The 25050-nt window shown below is 46.6% G+C and overlaps 1 protein-coding gene across 4 annotated transcripts in view; it reads right to left on the reverse strand.

Annotated features, from left to right (window-relative positions):
* PASD1 (PAS domain containing repressor 1) overlaps positions 1 to 11014 on the reverse strand; it is a 57653-nt gene extending 46639 nt beyond the window's left edge. For 3 of the 4 annotated variants that reach the window (XM_074601600.1, XM_074601602.1, XM_074601597.1), the window contains exon 1: positions 10004 to 11014. The gene's annotated coding sequence lies outside the window, so the exon portion shown is untranslated. Of the gene's footprint in view, positions 1 to 1952; positions 2001 to 10003 lie in introns of all 4 variants that reach the window. The other variant, XM_074601598.1, reaches the window with a different exon arrangement.
* Positions 11015 to 25050: the final 14036 nt, after the last annotated feature.

A 25050-nucleotide genomic window follows, 5' to 3' on the forward strand; every position in this document is an offset into this window, starting at 1 on the left:
TTTTTAATATCTCACAGATGTTTGCTTCCTCTCTGCAGAGCAGCAATCCTGCTCTGCCGGACTCCAGCGTTGCACGTCATCCTTCCAGCAACGTTTCACCATCAGGGCTCTTTGATTGAAGCTGCTGCAAGTGTTGCAAAGCTGGGAGGAAAATCAGCTGCTAGTAAAGCTGGTTGAAATAATTCCCTAATAAAACATGATGTTCATGTCAGGAAAGACACAAAAGTAAATTCCACATTTTTGCTCAAAAAAAATAGCTGTTTTATGGATAAACAGTCAATGCCAATGCGCTATTCGAAACAAAGAGAGAAATCTAATGTTTAGTTAATCTGATTTAATTCATCCAGCCATCTTTCTTTTCCACAGCCACCTTTCTTTTCCAACTTACTGAAGAAGCAGGAAAAAGAAGTATTTATCGCAATGGCTCCAAACTCCATACTCTTAGTTACTGCACAGAGCAAGGGAGAAATATCGGCCCCTCTCAGGTCAACTGCAAAGCTCTTCAATGTTGTGCCAAAGATGCCAATGACAAAGGTGATGATCTGTATTACTGCTCCCGCTGGCAAGGCGCATCCATTGAGATAATAGTGCTTCCCAAGTTCTGACAAGAGCAACTAGGTCAGAAGAAAACTTTTGGCAACACCTATAATCACTGCAAATTTTACTTCAAGGTCAAGGAACCAAATAAAAACGACTGAAGAAACAGAACATTGGCCTGCAAAGGACCTTGTAGAGCTGTAAATCAAATATAAACGAAGTCTATATAAGTGTCTGAACAGTAATCTCTGGAACAGTCAGGAATGCCTCATAAAAGTAGATTTCAAACACAATCCAAAGAAGATTAAGCAGACAATTCATCCCTCTCAGGACTTCCATACATCATAAATAGGCATTATGCCTTCTATGTAAAGCAGCTCATTATCTGATTTATTCACCGATATCTCTTCTTATTCAAACAACTCAAACTGGACTGTATTAGAAAATCCCAGAATAGTTTGCTCGGCACTGCAGCTTTTGAAATAAGATTATATTTATAAAATTTTACTTACTGGGCAATCAAATTCATGTTAATATAATACACTATCTCTAAGGACAATTTTTAAGAAAGATGCTATTCCAGCTGGATCACTTATTAATATTCATATGCTTGCCTTCAAAAAAAAAAAATCAGAACACAGAAGTTGTTCTTTGCGTTAGTCTTTTTTCCATCCCTCAAGCGAAAGCAGAGATTCTGCTCTAGTCACAACAGCTTAGTACCAACAAACTAATCAGTCTAACACTCTACATCTTGATAGGTCTACTAATTGCCTTTTTAACTATGAATATACCCAAGATAAGGAATTCATCTCCAGATTCGAAACATGAGCCTTGGATAAGACAAAGTTCTGATTCAGGCTCATTTCTTGTTTCCAAATGATTTAGTGGCACTTTAAGTCCATTGCATTTATTCTTCTCCCATTTTAGGTAATGGATCTTTGCCCTTCCCAGACAGTACACCAGGACTACTACAGAATCATACATGCTCCCCTACCATAATAACCTTCTTCTGGGACCCCCTCCTTTCAAACTCCAAATTATTTCCAGAAAGTAGAAAAAAAGGAGTTGTAGACAATTTTCCCACGTAACAAAATTTTCAGCACGGATTCCCGAGTTGTGCAAACTTCCCCAAATAATGGGCTTCTGCTCCGGGCCCGGTGACACATAGATACCAGGAGGTCTTGCAGTGTAAGACCCAAGTCCCAAGAGACGCGAAGATGCCCCAGATAAAGAAAGTGATTTAGATTCACGGAAGTCCATGCTCCAGCAGAACAAGCAATGGGAATTGCCTGTCCCAGGACTGGCACCCACAGGCCAATCCATACTCCCTCTGCAATTACACAGCTCCCCATCACCGCTGCCATGCGGGAGGCAAACCCCAGAGCTTATGATGGAAAGAAAATAAAGTAACTCACTTTTTCTGTGTTGACACATTTTCTCCACTAATGACAAGGCTCAGCCCTCTGCAATAAGCAAGATTAAATAGAAAATGTCTGTGTTAAGATTAGCACAAAGAGTTTGTTTTATTAATACTTCCTACTGCGCCCCTTCCATTAAAAGCCTGCCCCAAAACGAAACCAATTTTGCCAATTATTCTATTTGAGAGAAAAAGTAAACTGTTGATATCCATCTTTAACACATGCAGAGTCAACCAAAGTCCCACCTTTTTTTTTCCGCACAGGACTCGCTTAACACACACACACACTTAATGCATCACTTCATAAAATTTGGTTGGAAACAGTTTGATCGGAGTGAATATTCTTAATTTACTGTAAATCGTGCCAGTGTACATTGCACTCAGGGACAGGACGAACAGGTTTATGGTCAAACTTCCTCAGCAAGGGGTGTAACCCTCCCCAGCTATTACAGCCTCTCTAATTGCTGTGTTTGCTGTGACAAGCCAACAGCGGACCAAACACACAGCATCCTCCTCCATACATAAAAACAGATTTGCAGTTTGTGCAGTAGAGCCTTAAACAGCCTAAACCCAAGGGCTGACTCTCAGGGACGTTTATTTTTCTCTTCAGCTGATGCTCTGGGAGAGGTTCTCGCTGCACAGAAGTTGATGGAAATTGAACCTTTGCCTTCATCAGGGCCAGGGTTCGTCTCATCCCCTCCAGATAAAACCTCTGCGGTCGCTTGAAAAATCTTCCTATAATGCTGCCATGTCTATGCAAAATAATTAACGGCAATGGGAGCTATTATCAGCTCATCTATCATTCATTTATTTCTCCAAAAAATGGTTTACTTAGTATGTTGCTTATGGCCAAAACTTTATTGTCCTGAAGCAATAACCACGCTGTGCTGTGCGTTAAAACAAGATTAAAGTAGGCTGAGCCCAGAAGAGAGTAAACAAACCTTATTAATTTCTTTTAAGCATGTGTGTATGCGTGTGTTTGTGGGCTGAACAGATGAAGCAAGAGAGGAGATTAGCATTTTTATGGATATGATTCCTGCCATTGCTACATACTTGAAAATCTTGCCTAAGCTCGGGCAGTTTGTAAACAAGAATAAACACACCTACAAATATCTTTGCGTTTATCACAGAATGGATTATCTATTAGTCAATCAATTAATCAATCTCTCTATACCTGGCACTCAACAGAGCACCTCACATTGACTTATAGGTCACCTGTGGGTGAGGGGGAACACAAGTGGTGGGGTGACAGAGGTCCAGGGTAAGCTGAGCCATGACCCTGCCATGGGGAAGAGGGGGGCTTGCCCAAACCCCTGCCCAGAGCCAGGGCACAGAGCGCAGCCCCAGGGGCAACTGCAGGTACAACACAGCTACCGGCCAAGCCCCAGGTACTCGGTGCTCACTGTAAAACTTCACATTTTTCTGGTTTATGCAGCAAATCCCTGAGAAGCAGCCCTGGGAGACTGAGGTCCCAGAAGCCGACGAGGGTGACGTGCAGGGTGGCATAGTCCTCCAACGCCGTGTCAGTGGTGGTGTGGGGAAGACCAAGCCCCTTGCTCTCCCCGTCCGCTCGGGACTCCTGGGTGTTGAGGACCTGGTGGGAGGGGGGCATAGTTGTCCCCAGTCCATCTGCTCCGCAAAAGGCGGGTAGCGCTAGTGTTCAAGGCAGTTTTTAGCCAGTGTCACATCTTCAATCATACCCAGAATATGCACATCACGAACAAACCCTCCTATGCTCGTCTTTCTTCCACCACCATCAACGGGAGGCCATTTCCAACTGCTGATGTGTGCGCTTGGGTGTGTTTGTGTGTGTGTGTATCAGTTTTCCAAAGGCAGAGCTCCAAGGTCTTGCTCTGCCTCCCTCCCTCTTCGGGAAAGATATATTTTACAGTGTTCCCTGTGACAATGTTTAGCGAGCCTCTTGGTTACCATAGCGCTATGCACTAAAGAAATGTCGACAAATTAATCAATTATACAATTGTGTTTGCCTAAGAACACAAGTCACAGTTAGATGATTCAATGCATTTCAACAGCTCCATGGAGTTTGGTTAACACACTTCCTCTTCTACCATCTCAATATTATCCTCATCTGCACTGTCATTTTTCCATATTTCAATTTCTCTTTACAGGCAGCTTATCAGGTATGTGATCTCTGCTTCAGGCTAAGTCAAGCTGTTTTCCTTCTTGCTTGCCTGCTTGTTTTCTGTCCCTTTTTTTTTTTCTTTGCTTCTCTCTTTCTTGTAATAAGATGCACATCATGCATTCAACTTTCCTATAACAGAACAGTGTTTTTAAAATTACTAATCCATCACTAATGCCTAGCAATCTCTTACTTCGTCAAGAGGTTATCCTGCACAACTTACAGAATTTTGCTCTGACCTGCACCAGAGCAGAGCTGATTTTAAGTCCAGCTGTGCAACTTATTTTAGGAATATCAGGTGGAAAGGGAACGGTGGGGACACCAACGCCAGCACTGCGGTCTTGGAAAACAACACTATTAATGGCTACTTCACAACATCTCCTCAACCTGCCGAGGTGCACCAGGAGCCCCAGAATGTTTCCTCACATCCTACAACAAACTTACGATACACATCAGACCCACAAAAGATTAAACTGCATTGTGACACAGCAAAGGGCAAGTGAAGATCTCTGCCAGTACTGCATGTCCTTGGATCCACGCAAAAATCATGAAACAACACTAGCAGCGGATCCCAGAAAATATCCCATGAAATGCAATACAGCTACTGGCAACACAACCCGAAGGAAAAATGCCTCTCTGGCATCAAATCTGATGAACAGGTTAAACCAGGGAGCATGCCAGAAAAAACTGCAGGCAACTGTGTCCATCTAACGCTAAAAGGAGTGAGTCTCTGCAATGCACCCTCCAATGTGTAGTGCTTGAGAGGAAGGTAAACATGGGGGGGTAAAAAGATTCAAATCTACAGCAACAGGGAAAATTCATTCTTGCCTTGGCTCCCAAGAAAAGAGCAGAAGCCTTGATGCATGGGGTTAGCAGTGCAAACAAAACCAGGTCCATTCTCCTTTCAACCTTACATTAAAAATATGACTATACTGGAGACCAAAGGACTAACTCTGCAAACTTAATTTCCTATCTCCAGGAACTCTCTAATCTAATTGTATAACCTCTTTCATAAGATTATCAAGATCTATCTCAAAACTACCCTAATTGAAAGACTATTACACAACTTCAATCCTTAGGTAGGTAGAAGCTTTCTTCTAATTTCCTATCCAAACTTATTCATGACCAACTCAGACAATTTGATCTTCTGTGGATGCTATCTTTTGACTTAGTTTTTCTGCCTTCTTGCTCTTTAGTCCCACCTGTGTGGAAAAAGACCTACTGTAACCTGTCCTTTCATTTTTTCAGCTGGCCAGAGCTAACCAAATTATGCTCTTTAACCTCATACAATACAACTTCATACAACAGACGGTCCATTTGTGTAACCACATCTCTAGCCCTCCTACTGTTGCAATTTAACATTTTCTTGGCTGGGCTATCCAGAGCTACACAAAATCCCGATGGGCTACTCCATGAGCAACGGAAAGCTCTTGTACCGACACTCCATATGATGATTTGTACGATGATAATATCACACTTCCCTGAATCTCTCCTATTATTTTCCTTTGATATCCAAGGATGTCATTGGTCTCCTTCACGGCTTTATCTCACTGCTTGCTTGCAGGTATCTCCCGACCAGCCAGCGCATCCACATCTCTCCCTTCTGTCACAGACAGCTGACGAGCTCCTGTTTCACACTGGAAATTCTTGTTACTGGTCTCCACGCTTAAAACTTTGCATGACTTTGCACTCAACGCTATTAAATGTCATTTTATTTCTATCACTCCGATCAACAGAGTCATCTAAATTCCTTTCATATGATGACCCGATCCTCCTCTGTATTGACAATACCTCCCAACTTTGTGTCATCCCACACAGCTCCTGGGCACACCCCCAAATCCTGCCCACAGGTCAGAGCGGCTCCGCTCAACAGGCACGAGCCTGGTCCCAAGGGAGCGACAGCACTAATCTCTCTCCAGCCCCATGACTTTCTTTGGATACCCCTCTCCATTCAGACAACTTTTATTCACACACAACCTGTGTATCTTTTCCTTAACCAGCTCTTTTTCCACCTTTCAATTCTTGTATTGGACCACCATCGTCATTTTAAGCAATAAAGCCCCGTGGGGCATGGTATCAAATGCTTGGTTTTAGATAAATTACATTCCTGCCTTACCCCACCTAAATAATCTCTTATACAAAAAAGATGTTAGATTAGTCCAGCACAATCCATCTTTGATAGAAATCTTGTTGTAATTTAGCCTGCTTCCTCATTATTTCCATGTCTGATTATTCTTTCCTACAAAATACGTCACGAGACCCTGTACACTGCATTCACATCAGCAGGCCTATAGTTCCATGCATCGCTTTTTAATTTTTTGACTGCACAGGGGCTCCGGGTACAGGACACGAATGCTTCCCCTCTTCTGCAGCTGAAGAGCCACGGGAGAGCCTTGCTGCAAACCTCGTGCCACTGCTTTTAGTATTCCATGACTGGGATTATTGTCACTTCTTCATTTGTCTCACTAAGATATCTGAGTTTTGCTTGTTTGCTTTCTTTTTTTTTTTTTTTTTTTTTTTTTTTTTTTAAACTTTGCTATGAATAGCTTTCAGTCTCCTGCAGGTTTGTTAGTAATTACACTCTGTTCCAGATTTCCAGAAGGTTCTGCTTTCATGAGAAAGTTGTGTCATTATTTAGAGACATGAGTTCTCCTTTCAGTTTAGGCACGGCTAATTTCAGTTCTGTATAAATTGACTAAGCGCAGGTTTTGGCTGAACCCAAATAAGTTCATTCGAACCAAAATAAGAATGTCCTTACGCAAGGTCACATCAGGTTAATCAAATCACTTTAAAAATGGACTTAAACTAAATTGGTGTAATCTCCGCATGTAGACAAGGCCAAAGCCAATAATGGAATATGAAGTAGGTCAAAGTCTCTCATTAATTGTACACACCTCTGCGGTTTGACTGAATCTGGGGTTTCTGAGGCCAAGCAGACGCCAGCCAGCCCAGCTGGGTGCACAGCCCTTGCCGAGGCCTCGCCACCACCTCAACCTCACTTAAAACTGGGGTTCAAGTGGGGCTGGAGTAATAATAAACACGCTTTTGCAGGGCTTCTGCACAGGGGCACTCTTGGTTGGGCACACAGGCTACTGGCCAGGTGAGTCCCACTGGGCCAACGGGCACAGAGTCACTATTGCAGCAGGACAACGTGGGACACATCGAGCAGAGCATGGCCTTAGGTCAACAAAGATTTGCATGGAAGAAGGGTGTCATCCAGGTCGTAACAAATAAATACAGCTTTTGTACCTGCCTGACTTCCTTAATAGAGGTTTGGAACTGAAGTGATACAGAGGTGTATCGTTTCAATACCAGCAAAGACTGGTCCATACTATTTTGGGTTTCTATAGGTGTTATTATTTTGGTTAAAGTCATATTATTCCACTAGAACCCATAGCGGTTTCAGTACAAGCCTGGCTTCAGTTGTTCTGGTATAGGCACATAGCTTATTCGCCCGGTCTTGAAGGAATGAGCTACGCTGGCATCAAAACCTTTGTATCGTTACATGTGAATCTTGGGAGGTTGCGTAATTTAAGGCAAAACAATGCAACTTCTGTGCATAGACAAGCCCTAGCTCCAAACTGTAAAGACATTCTACCAATTTTTGGATACTACTAATGAGCAGAAGTTGGATTTGACATCAGTATCTCTGAAATGTAATGCTGCATCCAACACCATGAGACTTTAATTATGAACTACTCATTTTCTAATTTTAATCTTTAACCCTAAACTATTTTTGAGTACTTGATGTGTGTCTTGAACCAGCGAAATAATTTAATACAGACGTAATCTGAGTGGCTAAACCCAGGAACCACCACATCCCTTACTGCCAAATTTCACTGAAGTTTGCAGTTTATAAAAAAAAAAATTCAATCCAATTTTACTTTTTCCTCTAGATCAAGTAAGTCTAATCCACAGTTCTAAATGAACAGAATACATGAGCAGTAAGCAACCACTCCTAAAGCAGTTTGCGTTTTTCCTAGTCCATCTTCCAGAAATATTCTGAAGATTCAGTGGTAAACACGTTTAGCCCAAGAGATACGAATGCCTCCCTTCCGTACAAACTTCCACTTTTGGCTTAACTCTCTCCAGCTTCCTCTCCTCATTAGTGCTTTCTGCATTTGTCAGAACTTCGTCAGCCAGAGCGCTGTCGTTACGGCGCATCAGTGCACGGGGTGCTCCGCTCCTCCGCGATGCATCACTGACATGCTGGTTTACTCCGATCAGCACGTTACAGGAAAATTATCTTTTTTTTTTTTTTTCTTTTTTTAATACAATTTCTAGAAAACCAAAAAATCCAACTGTATTTTTCTGACTGGCTAACTATGGTGAGGCATTGCAGCCTAGGAAGTTTATAAAAATTACACAAATTCCCAAGCAAACCAGCGCATGTTGTAGTATGTTCAGTACAAGGGGTTCACACTGCATACTCCTGAAAGTACCTGCTGCTCCAAACAACATTGGCAGGACTTAAGAAGACTGTAAAGCCTGTGTATCAAAACACGAAGAGCTAGCTGGCTCTTTAAGGCAAGTTCCCATTTCCAGAGCTAGGGATTAGCGAGTAGCGATCCAGCAAAATAAGGAGAGGGGAGCACCCTCATTCTGCCTAAAAATGAAGTGACTCCTGCCACTTTCCCATCTATACACCAGAAGGTCAGGTCCCATCAGTTAAATCAGCACCCCTGCTTTCACTGCACACGACAAAATAAACTCAGGCTAATAAACAACCCTGCCCTCCCAGGTTATACTGCAGCCTCGCAGGCGGGCAGAGCACGGGACATTTTAACAGCTTTGATTTCATGTACGTTATCTCCAGGGCCGCTCCCCTCCTGAAGAAGACAACTTCATTCAGTGCTAGTTGGCACTTCGGTGCCAGTTCTGCCCCTAAAATGGAACTGGTCTGCTCGACTCCTCCAAAATCCACTTAGGAGGGACCAGCTTTGCAGATGGCTCAGGAGCCTCCCCCTGCCTTTGGGGACTGTGGCATTTTACAAAGGACGAGTGCTCTCTAAAGTGCATATGACACCTCGTTTATGAATCAGGCTGGGCTCAGCTTTGAACTGTGCTTCCAGTGCAAGCTACCCAGAGCAATCGGTTTGCAATTTCTGCCATGACGGACCAAGGCTTGGAGTTATCATTCACAAATCCACGGCTGAAACACACGGGGGGCTTTCAAAGCCTTCATAATTCCCCGCTTATAATGTAAACAGTCTGTAAAATCAAATAACACGATAACCCTGGTGGGAGGTGTAACTTTTCAACCTGGATTTTAGATGCTATATTTAGGCACAAGACTCAATTTGGAGGTTTTTCTCCCCCCATCGTGTTTTCAGCCAAACACATTCCCAGAACGACAGAAATTCAAGACAGAACGAGAAAACCGCCATCGGGCCCCATTTTAGCCCCCAGCAAAGCGGTGTGTGTTCCCCCCAACCTCAACACCCCTCAGCTCTCGGTCGTGCTATTCCCGGGCCGCTCCGTAACCCGGCGTCCGCGGGCACCTGCGGGGCCGGGATGAGCCCGGTGTCCGGCCGCGCTCCAGCATCCCCGGCCCGGGAGCCGCGGGGGCAGCACCGGAGCCCCCTCCCCGCCTCACCTCTCCACCGGGAAACCCACCGGGGAGCCCGGGCTGCACTCCCGTGCCCGTCCTCCCGACACACGGAATTTTTTTTGGGGGGTGGAAATCAGACGACTTAAGTTGGCGGCTGTAAATTTTCCTCTCCAAAACTTAATTGGGACCGGTCCTAGAGGTGTTGGAGGAGGACAAGGCGAAGCGGCAAATGCTCTTCCCGGGGCACAGGGCAGCCCGTCCCGCCGCTCCCCCCCGAGGGGCACCCCCCCGTCCCGCACCCCCCCCCCCCCGCGAAGGGTCCGCGGCGCCCGTGTCCCCGCCGCAGGGGTGTACGTACCGTGTCGGAGGATGCGCGTCCCGCAGCCGCTCTCAGTGCCATGCCCAGCCCCGGCGCGGTGCCCCCCCGGCGCCGGGGGTTACCGCCCGCCGCGGGGTCCCGCTGCCCGCAGGAGACATGGCATGAGGGCGGGCAGGGCTGGCGCGGTGGGGAGGTGGGTGGTCGCCCGGTGGGTGCGGGCTACCGGCGAGCTGCGGCGGGACTTGTGAAAGTCGGCGATTGCGGCGGGCGGTTGTGTAACGCGGCGGCGGGCTGAGCCCGTCCCCCCGGCACTGCACAGGCGCGCTCCTCCTCCCCTCCCCGCCGACACCGGGGCGGGCAGCGCCGGGACGGAGCGAAGGACGGGCGCAGAAGGGGCGCAGGAGGCGCGCAGCCCGGGCAGGGCAGGTGGCGCCGGTACCCTCCGCCGGGAGGAGCCGGCGGAAAGTAGGTCAGCGGCACCGGCAGCGAGCCCCGGGAGGGCTCGGCCGCGGAGCCCGGCCGGCACCGGCCCTTCTCCCCTCCCCTCCCCTCCCCGGGTTTCGCCGGGCGCTGCGCGGGGGGGAGCGGGGCGGCGGCAGCGCGGCCCCGGCGTTCCCGCTGCCCCGCCGGGTCCCGCAGCCTCCCTGCTCTCCCCGGCAATTCGGTTCGGCACCAATTCCATGCCCGACACGAGGAGCGCTTTGACGGCATTAGTCATCCCATGCCATGAGTCACTGATTTAACATTTGCTGCTTCCTTCCTCATACGACTTTTTTTTTTTTTTTCTTTCATTCTTTCTTCCCTTTCTCTCCGGTAATTATTTTCCCTCTCCTCAGGGACAGTGGGCGCCCGCGACATCAGCCGTGCCCGGCTCCGGGCGAGGAGGCGGCGGGTCCCGCCGGCCCGGCCGCGGTAGCTCCGGAGGGGCGGAGGTGGGGCCGCTTTTCACTCGTTCATTAGGTAATGCTGATTGCCGGGGATTTGATTTATGCTTCTCCTGTCTCTGGAAGCAGTAGATACCAAAAGCTGTGGCATCAAGGTTGGCCTGTAGCTTTCTCCTTTCTCTTCTCAAGGTACTGCTGGGAGCGGATCAGCGCTGGCTGGGGCGCTGCAGTGGGAAAAGCACGTTTTATGTCACCATTGGGGTAACCTGGGGGAACGTGGGGCTGGGGACATCGCTTGGGTCCCTGCCCCACGCCCCAGGGTGCTGCAAGCAGCTGCATCATGTAATCCCCTTCCAAAACTGAGTGAGCTCTCTCTAACTAACAAGTTAGATATTTTGGGTGGGTGTTGGTTTTGGTTCTCCCTCCCCTCCGTCCCCCACCCCAACGCCTCTTGGAAGGCTGCTCCTCAGCCTGTGCAACGCTGGGAGATGTGCTCTGCTGGGAGCACATTCCTGCCCAGTAGCCCTTTCTCACAGCTGGCACACCTGACCCCTGGCTTTTTTTTGGCTCAGCCAAAACTCCTGTTCTTCTCCTAGCCTTCATTCTGCTGGAGGAAGGGGGCAGGCAGGCAGCCCGCCTCTACGGCCCTGTCCCCCACACAAACCAGTTCCCCAAAGCACAGCACAGGGGACAAAAGCAGAACCTAAGGGGGACAGTGGACAAAAAGCTTTGCTATGAGGCTTTTAATATAAACCTGATGCCACTGAGGAAAGGGAAGTGACATTGTTATAGCAATAACCCTGAGGAACATCAGCCGTTATTGATACAGACAAGAGAAAGGGCACCTCTGCACACAGTTAATATTTCTTATTTTCTTTCTTATCGGAGGCAAAGCAAATAGCGTGGTTGTGATGACTGCCACAAGTGGCAAATCTCATTTTCCCACTGAGAGCAGGTTTTTGAGGCACGCAGCCTCATCATGCAAAACACAGCAACCCTTCCCTCCTTCATGTGGGAAAAATCCTTCTTGCCCTCTTTTAGGCAAGGTACAAATAGGTATTGAATGCGGCGTTTCTCTCCTTTTTTACTTGAGTTAAGGTGTGTCTCTGCAGCCTGCAGTCACTCATGCGAGTGACGGTCACTGAGAGGATGGCATTGCCCACGTATGTGGGCATGGAGATACACATTTGGGGAGTTAGATCAGGAATAAAGAGGGTACTGCACTCTGCAGCTGAGGCACGTAAGATTAAGCACCCACAGACGGATGCTGTGGGCAGCGCAGGCAGGATGTGGCCCCAGAGGGGCTGGGCTGGGGCTGGGACAGGTCTCCCCGGGAGGCACCAAGTGCCACAGCTATTGCCCCGGGTTGTGCTGGCACTGCCCGGCCATGTCTGCACCTGGGACACTTCCACGGCCACCCCCCATCCTGTGAGCCTGGCAGCCACAGCAAACAGCGTCAACGCTCTCTTCTAATAAAGCAAACCACTCAGAAACGCCACTTTACATGTTAATTGCAATAACATGATTTTCTGAGCAGAAATCATGTTCTATTTGAAGTGTTTCAATCAACTCCCCTGCAGCCCCTGGCAGGTAGAGACAGCAGGCTGGGCGAGTGCAGGGGCTACTCTTCCTATAGCAACGCTGAGAATTTTCATGTCAATGACTTTAATTATCTCGTTTAGAAGAACACGCTCTCCACTAAGATCCTTCAAAAAGTTAAAGAAGAATAGGGAAACAGACATTTCTGACAAGAAAACCCTCACACGTTGCTCAGCAAGCTGCAGCGTTGGGCAGCTTTGGCTGTACTCTGCGATGGTTGGCATAGCCTCAGAATTGTTTATATTATTAGGTTTTAACAATGCTGTGTTGCAAAGACACGCCAGCGGCAACAAAACCAAGAGAAACCCGGGTTTGGCCAGAAAATAAGAACAGCAAAGAATACGTATATGCACATATAAACCAGCCGGTGTCTGCTGCACTCACCCAGTGCACTGGAGAATCCCGCAGCCTGGCAGGCACTATGAAGGAGTAACATAATTAAATGAAGAAATAGAGAGATAGCTTGAGCTGTATTTTGCAAGATCACACTCCCGTGCACAACCTTTCATCTGGAGCAAAGGGTTGTCCAAACTAGCCTTTAAATTACATACTGCAAAAATTCATAGCCAGGAAATGATTGCGTTGCGCGGTGCTAAACTGAGAACCAGCTCCGGTACCGGATCAGGCACCTCAGCCTCGTCTCACTCCGGAGTGTGCCCAGAAATTCAACGTGATGTTCTCGCTTTCCACGCAGCAATCCCAACTGTGAGGCTTGGGATAATGCCAACCAAAAGGAAAGAGAAGAATAGAGGCAACAAAGCGAAAAACAAAAAAAACCCACCCTTGCCTTGATCCGAAGAGGCTGGCTCTGTGCAGGTTCCGCTGGGAGCACGGGATGCGGCGGCGAGGGGAGGGATGGAGCGGAGGAGCCCACCCAGCCCTGCCATGGGAGCGTGCAGGCGAGGCCAGCGGGAGCCCAAGGCAGGGACACGGCGTTAATCGTGTCAGTGCTATTGCACAACACTGTTGCCTTGACACTGTGTCATGTAAAGATTTTAAACTGCCTCTTTATTAGTCATCCTCTATTCATTTTAATTGTGCCTGATAAACAGGGCCGTTTCACCTTTGTGTTCTGGTGTACGCACTTATCTTGCGTATTTATATCACCCAAGAGACTTTCAGTCCTTCACTGCAGGGCTGTAGATGCAGAGGAGTGTCGAGGCATTGCCATCGCAGCCCGCTGGTGATCTCACACGTTTGCTTGCTCCTTTTTCAGCCCTCTGCTGTCCCAGCGTGGAGATCTCCACTGGTCCTTGGTCCTGCCACTGAAAATGTCCGGGCAGAGGCTTAAGTAAATGCATGGGAACCAGCAAGAAGGGATAGGCTGATTGAAACACACACTTGATTTTTTTTCAGGATCAAGTGCTGTAGGTGTGTGCTTAACACCACGGGACTCGCTTTGATCTTCTCCGAGGACAGAATTTTCTGTGGATTAAATTCTTGCCTCTGAATTATGGTATTGGTTATTTAACAAAATCAAAGTTGGGAGATGAATACATAATTATTAGATTTAAAGTAAAGAATATAGTTAGAGGTTTCTGGAATATTTTAGTCACATTTACTTGCAACATAAAAATAGAATGCGGAAGAGTTTGCCTATGTGAAACTCTGCCCCTGCAATTCTTTATCTATCCTTATGTTTGTGAATTCTAAAGTTTCATGGAAAACTCCTGGAAACGGCAGTGCATTTTCCCTTCTGTGGTACTGTGACCTCCTCATCCTGAACACCCCCCCCCGGCTTGTGGTGGGGAGAGGGAAGTGCATTTTGGGCAGGCACAACCCTGCCACCTGTACGAGAACCACAGTCAGCTTCACAGCAGCCTCTCCAGCCCTGGAGGAGAGCTGGCATTGCTGCCACACTGCGGGGACCCGGCTTAGAGCTCACATCTCGGCTTCAACCAACACCCTGCAGTTGCTAGAGCCCTTCTCCCTCTGGAGATGCATCTGTTCTCTGGGATAATACAGTTTCACCTTCATTTCCCCCCTTTAAAAAGGACTCAAAAATAAAAGTCAGGTTTGCACCACAATCATGTGAGAAGATGGGTAAAATCCCATTCTCATTTAAGTTCAGAAAAAGGAACGGAAACTCCATTAAAGGCAGAGCAAAAACCACATTTACTCCAGTGTGAACAGGATTTCCCCCCCAGCATAAAATCTTGCATCCCTGTGGGCTGGAAGGAGCTGCTTGCCGTCCTACCCAGCATCTTTGTGCGCCACTTCGAATCTTTATGCAACTGCTTTAAAACAATTAGAAATATATATGAGTAAATCACCATTTAGGACAAAATTCCACCTGAGCTTTTGAGAACCAACTGGAATATTTTCATTTCCATCATCCAGCACCTTATTTTGTAGTAAACGGTTTAAGATGGTTCTTGCTGAGGCAAGATTGGTATCCAAATTTTGTGAGTATCTAAGGCCCTGTATTTCCTTGTGCTGGAGTAATAGCATGGCCAGATAAATGTATTTATCTGAAAAGCTGAGAGGTGCCCAAGTCAGAGATCTGGCCAGGAAAAAGAGTAAAAGAATATTTTTAATGTGGCTGATCACACTTTCAGCAATAACTACTATTTCTATAAAGGAAGAAGTGTTCTCTGTTAACTGCAGTAAAATATTCTCTGGTAAGTATTCTTGTGATCTGTTGTTCTGCCTAACTCAAAGAAGTGGGGGAAAAAACTTGCACGAACAAGGACATGGCTACCTTCTTCTGCCCATATCCTTCCATGAAAGCATATACTGTCTCTGAAGCTCTTTGACCACATTTTAGCTCGATCCCAAAGGATAATGTACCTATGAATTAATTTTCTTTGATGCTGGGTTCATATCTGCTGAAGACAAATTCAGGCTGCTGCATTTAAATATGGGTTAAGTGGGTACAGGCAATAATCACCTCTGATTAGTATAATCAGCTACTGAGGGGCCTCATGAACAGAGACATAAAATAGAAACTTAATAATAATTATGTTAAAAGCCCAAATTCCCCTGAATTCAGCAGTGAGAGGACAAATGGGCAGAGGGAGCACCAGGCAACGGCAAAGGCGTAGTATCACCCACGGACGAAGGCACTGAGGAAGAATGGGCAAGTCAGTGCAGAATTACTGCCCATCATCTGCAAGTGCGTCCTTCCTAATGAATCATGGTTGTTACTAATTAGCGCATTAAATCCACATTGATAAACATGGGTATTTCATATTAATATTTCTGCTGATGCTAAGCTTTATTCATACAAGGTGGTAACACTTTATATCTTCTCTCTGGTCCTTGCCTGTTCATCCCATACATAGCAGTTGGGAATTCTGCAGGTCAACTATTCCTTGCACTGAAAAGTTTCCACTTCTCCTCTCTGGCCTTTACCCAGAGCAAATGCAATGTTAACAGTGTCATCTGATGGAGTTTTCAACATCATGGCTTAGAGCAGCAACGGCTGACTCCAAGACAAGAAGCAACGTGCTCCTGGCCAAATGCAGCAGAGAGGAAGCTGTCCTTGTCACCTGATCTTCCTACTATAACCCAGGGTCTGACCAGGCCGCCAAGTTGCAGATGTGGGTGACAAAGGACACGTGTGTTGGGAGGGCCCACCAGGCTGTGCTGGGACCAGCTGCCTCCATCCACACCTTCCCGCTTTTCTCCCAGATACTGACATTCACCTCCTGTGCTCTGCCTGGACTGGTCTGCAGCCAGAGGGCTCCCAACTACATCCTAATCTTCTTCGGAAACTGGGATGGAGAGTGGCATTAGGATGGCTGTGACCTGCAGGCACGGAGCACTGCAGTTCCTATGGCCTTGCTGGTGGGGAGACCTCCCTCTGCAAAACCACCTGCAACGGGGTGCTGAGCGAAGCTATTGCCTGATTTTAATTTGTAAGGAAAGTAAAATTTTCCTCTCCAAGGCAAAGTGACCTGCGCGGTCCTTTGCCAGCTTTGCAGCTTGTACAAGACCAAGACGACATTAAAATCAAGACTATTGAAGACCGTGGCAGAACCCAGTAGACAGCAGATAGGGCGTTTGCGTTTAGAAGACCTCCCGATTGGCAAAGACTGAAAAAACAATACGCTTATCTCTGTGTACGTATCTGACACCATGCAAACTCCCTCACCACAAACAGTTGCACGTACTTAACCACCAAGGAAAGACCGGGCATAGTTTGACAGTCAGCCAAATTAGAAATGTCAAGCAGCGGCTTCTTAAGCACAAGCTGTGCCAGCGGTTCTTTAGAAGAACCGAGCAGCCTGATTGTCTCGAGGGACCACTGGCAACACAGCCCAGATGCTAACAAGGACAGGAGCCCCGAGCACAAGCCCCAGGCCACAGCTCTCCAAACACCTCCCTTAATGGTCTTTTAGGATACACAGGAAAGAAAACAATGCATGTCCTTGATCCCAAGTGCACCAAAGTCAACAGAATTCACAGGTAACTTCCACTGTTTTCCTTCTACCTTCTTCAAAAACGCAGAAACCTTCTAAATAAATTCATGAATGCATAAAACAAGTGGCCTGGTAGTCAGCAGAGATTGTACCCTGGGAGCAGGACAGACCGAAAGCATCACGTGTTGCTGATGCTGTGCCGCTGTGCTCATACCTAAACAGAAGCGAGTTAAAACGCAAGTCTGTGAGACTTTATCACTGTGTTTTGCCACTGAATGATACTGAAACGTGTCAAAAAATGTTCAGAACTGTGTGGGATGTTACCGCACTCTCTACTCACAGAAATGCATTTGGTTTTTCTGGGCACAGGGGAGGTGCTGAACACCATCAACGAATGCACTACGACTCTGGAAACTACTATTTTATGACAGATTTTTGTCTATGAGCAGTGTTGCAAAAAGTCAGTCCTAATAAGCGGAAACAAACCCCTGACTGACCCGATGAAATCAGTTTTGATTATGCAGCTCTAAGTGACTGATCGCCTTCTTATGTGTCTATGGAAAATGAATATGTAAGACAGAATTTGCTCATCTAAGCAGGAGTATCAAGGTCAGTTTTGGTCAGCGCTTGTGAATGAGGGGCTGGGAGTGAAGAGAGGAGCTGTCTAATGCACGTGCTCGTCATGAAACTCAGGACACATTTTGAAGAAGCACGACCTTTGGGAAATGGACTGGAGTTTTTTTTTTTCTTTGGACAATTTGTCTCTTTTCTTGGCCTAAATATGGGGGTGACCATGCGAGCAGTTAAGTACTGCCAGCCTTCTCATCCTGACCCCAAGACCCTCCATCGCGCCCCTGACTGTCTTAGCAACAGATCCCGCTGGTCCTCTCCACATCAAGAAGCCCTTTCTGCCTTCTTCCTCCAGAGGAGCATCCACCTTCTGTGGCCAGCCAAGCAGCACCTTCCCAGCACATTTGCGGGCAGCCAGAGGAGCCCGAGGGGGTTCGTTGCAGAAAAACGGTTCCTAGTTGTTTTGCACTAACTAACTGACTTTTGTCCACTTGCAGTGTTTCTCACGGACGCCACCCACCTTTGTACCCAATTTTGCGTTCAGCAGAGTATACAAACAACATGGTTCTGCTCTTCTCAGAGCACTGCAAACCACTGTTTAGGACAACGTGGACTTACAACAAATTTCTTTTGATTAAAGCGAAAGACTGTCCTGCTTTGGAGCATCATTGCTTTGGAGCATCATTGCTGCTCTAGTGACATCTCCCAGCTCCCCCCAGTTTTCATCCTCCCCTTGTCCATTTAATACACCTGACCGCCCTTAATGCTGGTGGTGGTGCTAGTTTGCAGAATAACAAGTCATTTCAACTGAGGAAAAACAAGAGACAGAGACTCCAAAAATAAACGAAAAAAGTGCGTTGTTTCCTGTAGAGCTTCAGTCCTTTCACTTGCAGAACTTCGGCTGACCCGCATTAGACAGCACTTGCACAAAGTGCTACAAAACCAGCACTCACTGCGGGTTTGCTGCCCTGTCATCATCTCCTTCGGTTAATTCAGACACCAGTAGTACGTACGTGGCGCAGATAGTGTCACTAGCATAGCAACTGGTGGGTGAATCATAACGAAACTATGAAGAGGAAACATGTCACAAACCGAAGGAAAAGCTTGCTTTTCAGTGAAGTGTTTCGTCTACAGGAGAGTGCTCAAGTGAAGGATGCCGATAAGAGAATTAACTTGTGCCCTGGTCACTTAATGCAGCTTTTTATGCAGTTATTTACCGGTCCCGTTGCTATGGGAAATATGAATACTCGCCATGACAACTACGGCAGAGCGTAGAACAAAATCCACTTCACACAGAGCATCTTCTTATAGAACCGCTCCCATTCATGCATCCTACCAAATTCCGTGTCCTTGAGAGCAATTCAGGGTGGGGTTTTCAAGCACAGTGGATTAATTCTTCTGCATTTTTACAGCGGGATATTGCCTGGTGTCTAGTATTATTTATTACTTAGTTCTTACACAGCCCTTTCAGTGTTATATCTGAAAGTACTTTACAAAGGTAATCCTTAAAAACAAACAAAAAAAATACTCTGCTTATTTTACACATGAGGAATGTGGGCAAAAAATTTCACCTAAGGCCCCACAGCGCAGCAGTGTGAGCATTGGCATTTACACCCGTGTCACTTGGGCCAGTACTTGAGGGTAAGAGGATGAGGTGGGATGATCCCCTGCACTCTGCAGCCAAAATCTGCACCACGGGGACCGAGCGGCTGCTGGGGAAAACTCCTGTAAGCTCGGCGCATCCCTACCTCTGGTTAAACAGGAGCAACACACCACGCTGCTCTCGCTCGAACCCTGGTTTGTGGTGTGGCCAGGCGGCAGCTGGCTGCGGAGGACCGTCCCCCGTGCCAGCCAGCACGCTGCAGGAAAAGGGTTGCATTTGGACCTCCAACATTTTGGTCCAGAAGATGCTTCTGGAAACGTCTTCCCTGGTTTGCAAGGAGGCGTTACGCATGCTGACGCAGATTCAACTTCTGCAGACTGCACTAAAGCACGTGCTGTCCTTGTTTTGTCCACCCTGGTCAACCCGCAGCTCCAAACACCCTGCGAGCCCCCACTTCGCTTGGGCAGCCGAGCTGCGTCGTGCCAAATCACACCTGGTCAGCAGGGCAGAGACCCACCGCTTCCCAGGCACCGGCTGCGAGCACAGCGCAGACACCGCTAAGGTAGATGGCCGGGGTGCGCTTACTTTATGAGATGAATTCATTGAAGCTCTGTCCTGCCTTGGCCACTAGTGGAACATGGAGTTTTCTGAAGTTATTTACCTTAAAATGGTTTCCGGAGGTGGAAAAAAAGCCCCCAACAAATGTTGATCAAGAGTTATGAGTAACCTGGAACACAAAGAATGTGCTCAGAGAACATCTGTGGCTGAGAAAACCATTACCAACCCAGAAGATCATCATTCTGCCTATTTACCTCTTAACCTTGCCAGACATGTTCAAAAGTGCATAATAAGTGACATCTTTCCTTTATCACAAGGTTTAGCCTAGAGGGAAACACTCTCTTTTAGTTACCGACGTTAACCATGTTGCTTTTGGCATTGGATCTATTTCCCTACTTTAAAAAACATCATTGACAACTTTTTTCCACTGTTTAATTTGTGCAGTCACAGTAATTAAATATGAATCTTCAAATATTGCTTGACATATTGCAGATTTATCATCAGTGAAACAGTCTTCTGCACATTTCCATAATTGCTGCTGTTCAGAGCAAAATGGTTAAGCACTGAAAGACTGACAATTTTCTCTTTTGGTTAAGTTCTCATTTGCTTGCCCTCTTGGCAGTGCTGTGCAGCCGTTTCATTTCATAATTAAATTATTTTCCATTCGCATATGGAAGCAATAGTTTATTTTCCGTTTTTTTTTTTTTTTTTTTTTTTTTTTTTCATTTTACATTGTTTCTGAAGATGCGTAATCCAATAGGTACTGCAAGGAGCCAACATATCCTTTAACAGCATCTTATGAAACACTTTGTGTGCTGCCCTGGCTAAGTAACAGACAAATATAAATCCCATGGATATTTCATACAACCATAGAATGGTTCGGGTTGGAAGGGACCTTAAAGATCTAGTTCCAACCCGCCTGGCGCGGGCAGGGACACCTCCCACTTTTTTTTTTTTTAACTTTTTTTTTTTTTTTCATTTGAATATAGTGGCCTTGGTGGCCCAGAAAGAGTTTTGCCTGACGGGTGGCTTTAACCCTTTGTGCTTCTGTGGGTGGGGAATTTTGCCAAGAATTAACAGTGACTTCAGGCCTTAGTTTGGATTTTTTCTTTTCAAAAAAACCCATTTTTTGGATGGGTTTTTTCCATCTCCGTGCTGAGCGCTTTTATATCATGACTGCCCGCCATCTCTGCGTGTTTTCTTAGAAAGGACAGAGACTTAACATTTCCTGAACAGAGCAGTTTTGCAGTAAAGAGGAAAGATGAAAGGAGAAGTAATTTTTGGGACCCATAAACCCCGGCAGGAGCAGGCTGGGTGATTTCCACGTCTCAGACAGTGCTGGGGCGAAGCGCTCCCCATCCCGACTCCCCACGCAGGCGGCTGGCGAAGTGTTACCTGTCTGTCAATCGTGCTGTTACACAAGCTGTCGTAATAGCCTCTGCTTAACTGTTCACGCAGTATCTGCTCAGAAACCCTTCTGGCTGTCTTCCCTTCGGTAAATAAATATGTAGCTTCTTGTGAACAAAGCCTTATCAGATTGAACAAGCCTCTTGGGAATGTCTGAGGTATGCGAGCTAGTACAAAAAAACTGCAGACAGGTCGAAATACTTGAAGTGATAAGAAGCCCCAGTGAATTTTTTCACTGAAAATCAGGATTTTGTTCTAGGGGCCAGTTTACCTCCACTCCATGTCGAAGATGAGAAAGGAACAGGCCGCTCCTGTTGCACATGCCTTTTGTAAACCCTCAGCAAGCACAACTGCCCGTGTCTCACCACCCCGCTCTTTCTGGGTGCTCTCGGGTGAGCCCCGGCATGGATGCTGCAGTCACTCCTCAACACATCTGGTGGACAGTGCCGAGAGCCAGGTGCCTCCAGGGAGAGTGGTGGGACCAAAGGAGAAGAGGGGTTGAAGACATGACCACTTCATCAGGAGCGAGCAAGGAGTTTTGCCCAGCCATGATTAGACACAAGCTTTCAGCTGCCTGGGACCTGCTGCTGGTGCCAGAGATGACCTGATTCAACCAGACCTGCAATTCCTGCCCTCCTGGCGGGGTGGAGCAGCACGTGGTCTCGTGTGGCTCCTGCCCATCTCATCACAGCCCCTGAGAGCAGGGAGAGAATCTCTTCATTTCACAGAAATCGGATCAGTCCTCTTCTTTGAAAAGCAGTTTTCCTCACAGGTTAGCGACAGTGAGACTGCAGCTTGCTTTTCTTTGAAATATTCAGACTTTGGTACACAAGGTTAGAGTCACAGCCTGTGGTGGGGAAGGGCAATCCTCAGTTTTTCAATGGATTGCCACTAAAAGAAGGACCTACAGTGTGAGGGGCTGAACTGGTTTAGTAATTTCCCGCTTGCCACAGGCAAACCCCAGTGTCCCCATGGACATCGGACACTTTGTCTAGCACTGACAAAAAAAACGGGGCCAGAGAGCAGTGAAGTGATCTCTGAGAAAGGTGTCCTCCTCCTCCCTCCATGAGGACACTGGAGATCTTCCAGTGCATGGCCAACACTCAGCTGCGCGTTTCTATTTCAGGTCTGGGCTGCCGGAGCTGGCTGGAGCGGCTGATCGGCTTACCCACTGTCTTGCCAGGATCAGGGCTTGAATGAGGGCAAGCTGGCTGTGACCCAGCCCAGATAAGTCTAAGGTTGTGCTGACAGGCTGGGGAAGGGAGGGAGCTGGGAGAACTTCTGTTCTCCGCGAGGATAGTTTGCTTTTTATCGATCAGATTTTTCAGACCCAGGGACTGTAGTGGACCGGCTTCTGCCCCGTCAATAATAAGACGAATCAAGGATGGTCCGTTTGCTTTTTCTTAGGGCTGCTTTTCTGGATCAGACGGTAGAGCCCACTCTTTTGAACACGGGTCTTTCCTATACCAGCTCATCTTGAGAGCGGACTTCAAATGTCCAGGACACCCTCATAACTACGTGTGCGCCGGGAGCGGTGCAAGCTCCCCTCTGGGCAGGCTGAAGCAGCGGTTTGAACGCACAGCTTCCCCGTTCGCAAAGGCTGCAGCACTGAGAGATTGCACAACAAATGAAAATAAGAGGCAAAAGCATTTGTATCCTGTGTCCTGGGTGCTGGAAACGTGGATATCCACAGGACAGACTCCTCATCCCAAGGCTGACTGGCAGAGCCGAGGCATCCGAGATAGTGCTTGTTTGTCATCCTTGGAAGAAGCATTTTCTCCTTTATGTAGCCTTTCCGCTCCTCGCATCTACAAAGGGACTTCATGGCTCTGTATTTTGACCTTTCCTCGTTCAGAAGATCGTAAGCAAATGAAATTTTTGATTGCTATAACAGACAAGAGCCCAGAGGCAACACCGGAAACAAACACTGAATATTTGACAGAGCAAAACTGCTGGGTTGGGGCTCACTGCCTCCTCGTGATGGCCAATTTGAGCATGGCCTCTAAGACTGAAAAGACTTGCCATGGAGAGCTTGTTGGAATAATATGCACTGTTGACCTGTACAGGTGAGATGGGAAACTTTGCGTAAGTCTGCCACTTGTAAAAATAAAGCTGAACCATTAGGTGGTATTTTTTGATTATGAAACTGGTATTGCTTACAGTTCCTGGAGGGAGTGGAAAGGCATCCCTTCCTTCATGAATTCTGGTGAGGGAAGAACTTATATTTCCTGAAAATCCTCTCAGAATGGTAATAGAATGGACATTTGCTCCTGTGTCCTCATAAAACACATAATGGGTAAAATTTTAAAGGGAACTAAGCCTTTGTGAATATCAATTCTCTTCTCTAATGAGAGCAGGGGCGATAACTGTGTGCTGTGAAGCATCCCACTCTTTTGGCTACCCTGCATGTTGGAACGCTGGATTTAAATTTGGGGGGCTGCAGGTCCTGAGCTGTACTTTTAGACTAGCTTGGAAGGTATAATCGAGATTTCTGCGTTTTGTGTGCAATTTACAAATGGGAGAAATTAGAGCCATATCCTTCCACTGAACAAAGAGACAACAGCAATCTTCAGGCAGAATCCTCTTCTCAGATCTACCCACGCTGCACACAGCGATGGCAAAGAAAGGCATCTTCTGTGCCGCTTGCAGAGAGAACGCAGCATGAAAACAGATGCCCAAAGCACATCTCTTACAAGAATATATTTAGCCTAGAAGTGTTTTAGACTGAGAAGTGATTGTGCAAAATACAGTTTTCTTGCCAGCATTATTTTAGTAAATAAGGAGGAAAATTTTACCCTACTATTATAGATAATCTGGTAAAAGTGGAGACGAAGGAGTTGCTTTGGGTGTGCATTGATAAGAAGAAATACCATGACATTTCATATACTCAGGCTCTCAGAGGTTCATTTCAGATTCAGCAGTCAATACATGGAGCAGAGCTTTCAGTTTTCAGTCCTTTTTGGGGAAAAAGGAACAGGTAAAGCCAAGGAGTTTGAAACATGTTCAGTCAGTTTATCAGGTGGAAATCTGCCAGTTTGCAGTGAAAGGCGACACATACAGCTTCAGAGGGCGGACTGTTTCGTTTGCGGGAACTATGCGAGCGTGTGAAACATTGCATGCAATAGAGAGAGAGCTCTGGAGATTTTAGAAGACCGATCCCAAGGAGAGAGGCCCCTGAGTCTCATGCCAGCAGACACGCTGGGTGCAGCGCGCTGCCTCCAGTGCTGCCAGGACGTCGGTGTGTGCCCATCAACACCTTACATCGCGTCCCGTGTACCACACCACTATCACCTCTTGTTACCACCATGCCAAATGGAGTTTTGCTCTCACTCTTTCTCCTTAAAGAACAGACTTCTAGATGTTGCTACAGCACCACGAGTTTGCCAAGTGTGTAGTTCGTTGCTAATGCACGGACATATTTCAGGCACTGTTAAAATTAATCAATATCCTTCAATTTGGGACACAATCAGCCTAGGCTGAGAAGTCTAACGCAGGCAGTCTCGAGCAGCCAGTCATTATCCTTCTCTATAAGGACGAGTTGAGACCTAATTGCATTGCAATCCACCTAGGAGGATACTAGAAGAGTAAATATCATATAATCAGAACAGAGCACGCGTTTTCCAGTGATTTGATCCACTCCAATCCAGAATAAAACTAACAGAGCCAATCCTGAAATCAGTATGTAGAAAATACCTCCACAATGTAACTAGAACACCGAACACAGCACTTCCATTACAAAAGTATTCAGAATTCATCACACCATTAAAATTAATATTATAATAGCTATTTAGCTGTTCTTGTCTGGGGAAGCCCTTATTAGCACTCATAAAGCATTGTGAAGATGGGAGTTACTATTTCTAAGAGTCATCGTCATCAATAAAATACTTCTTTTGGAGTTCAGTGGAATTATGAACTTCTGTATCTAGTCTAGAATTATTAGAAATTACATGATTTCTTCTCCCACAGATGCAGGACAGAGAAACAGTTTTAGGGTGAATTGTGGTAAAATCTAGCAGGCCCATGACAGTTATCAAGGATGATATTATTATTATTATTTTACATTATTGTTGTTGTTATTGTTATTATTGCTGTCATATGCCC

This window comes from Larus michahellis, chromosome 9 (assembly GCF_964199755.1).
Source record: "Larus michahellis chromosome 9, bLarMic1.1, whole genome shotgun sequence".
Taxonomy (NCBI): domain Eukaryota; kingdom Metazoa; phylum Chordata; class Aves; order Charadriiformes; family Laridae; genus Larus; species Larus michahellis.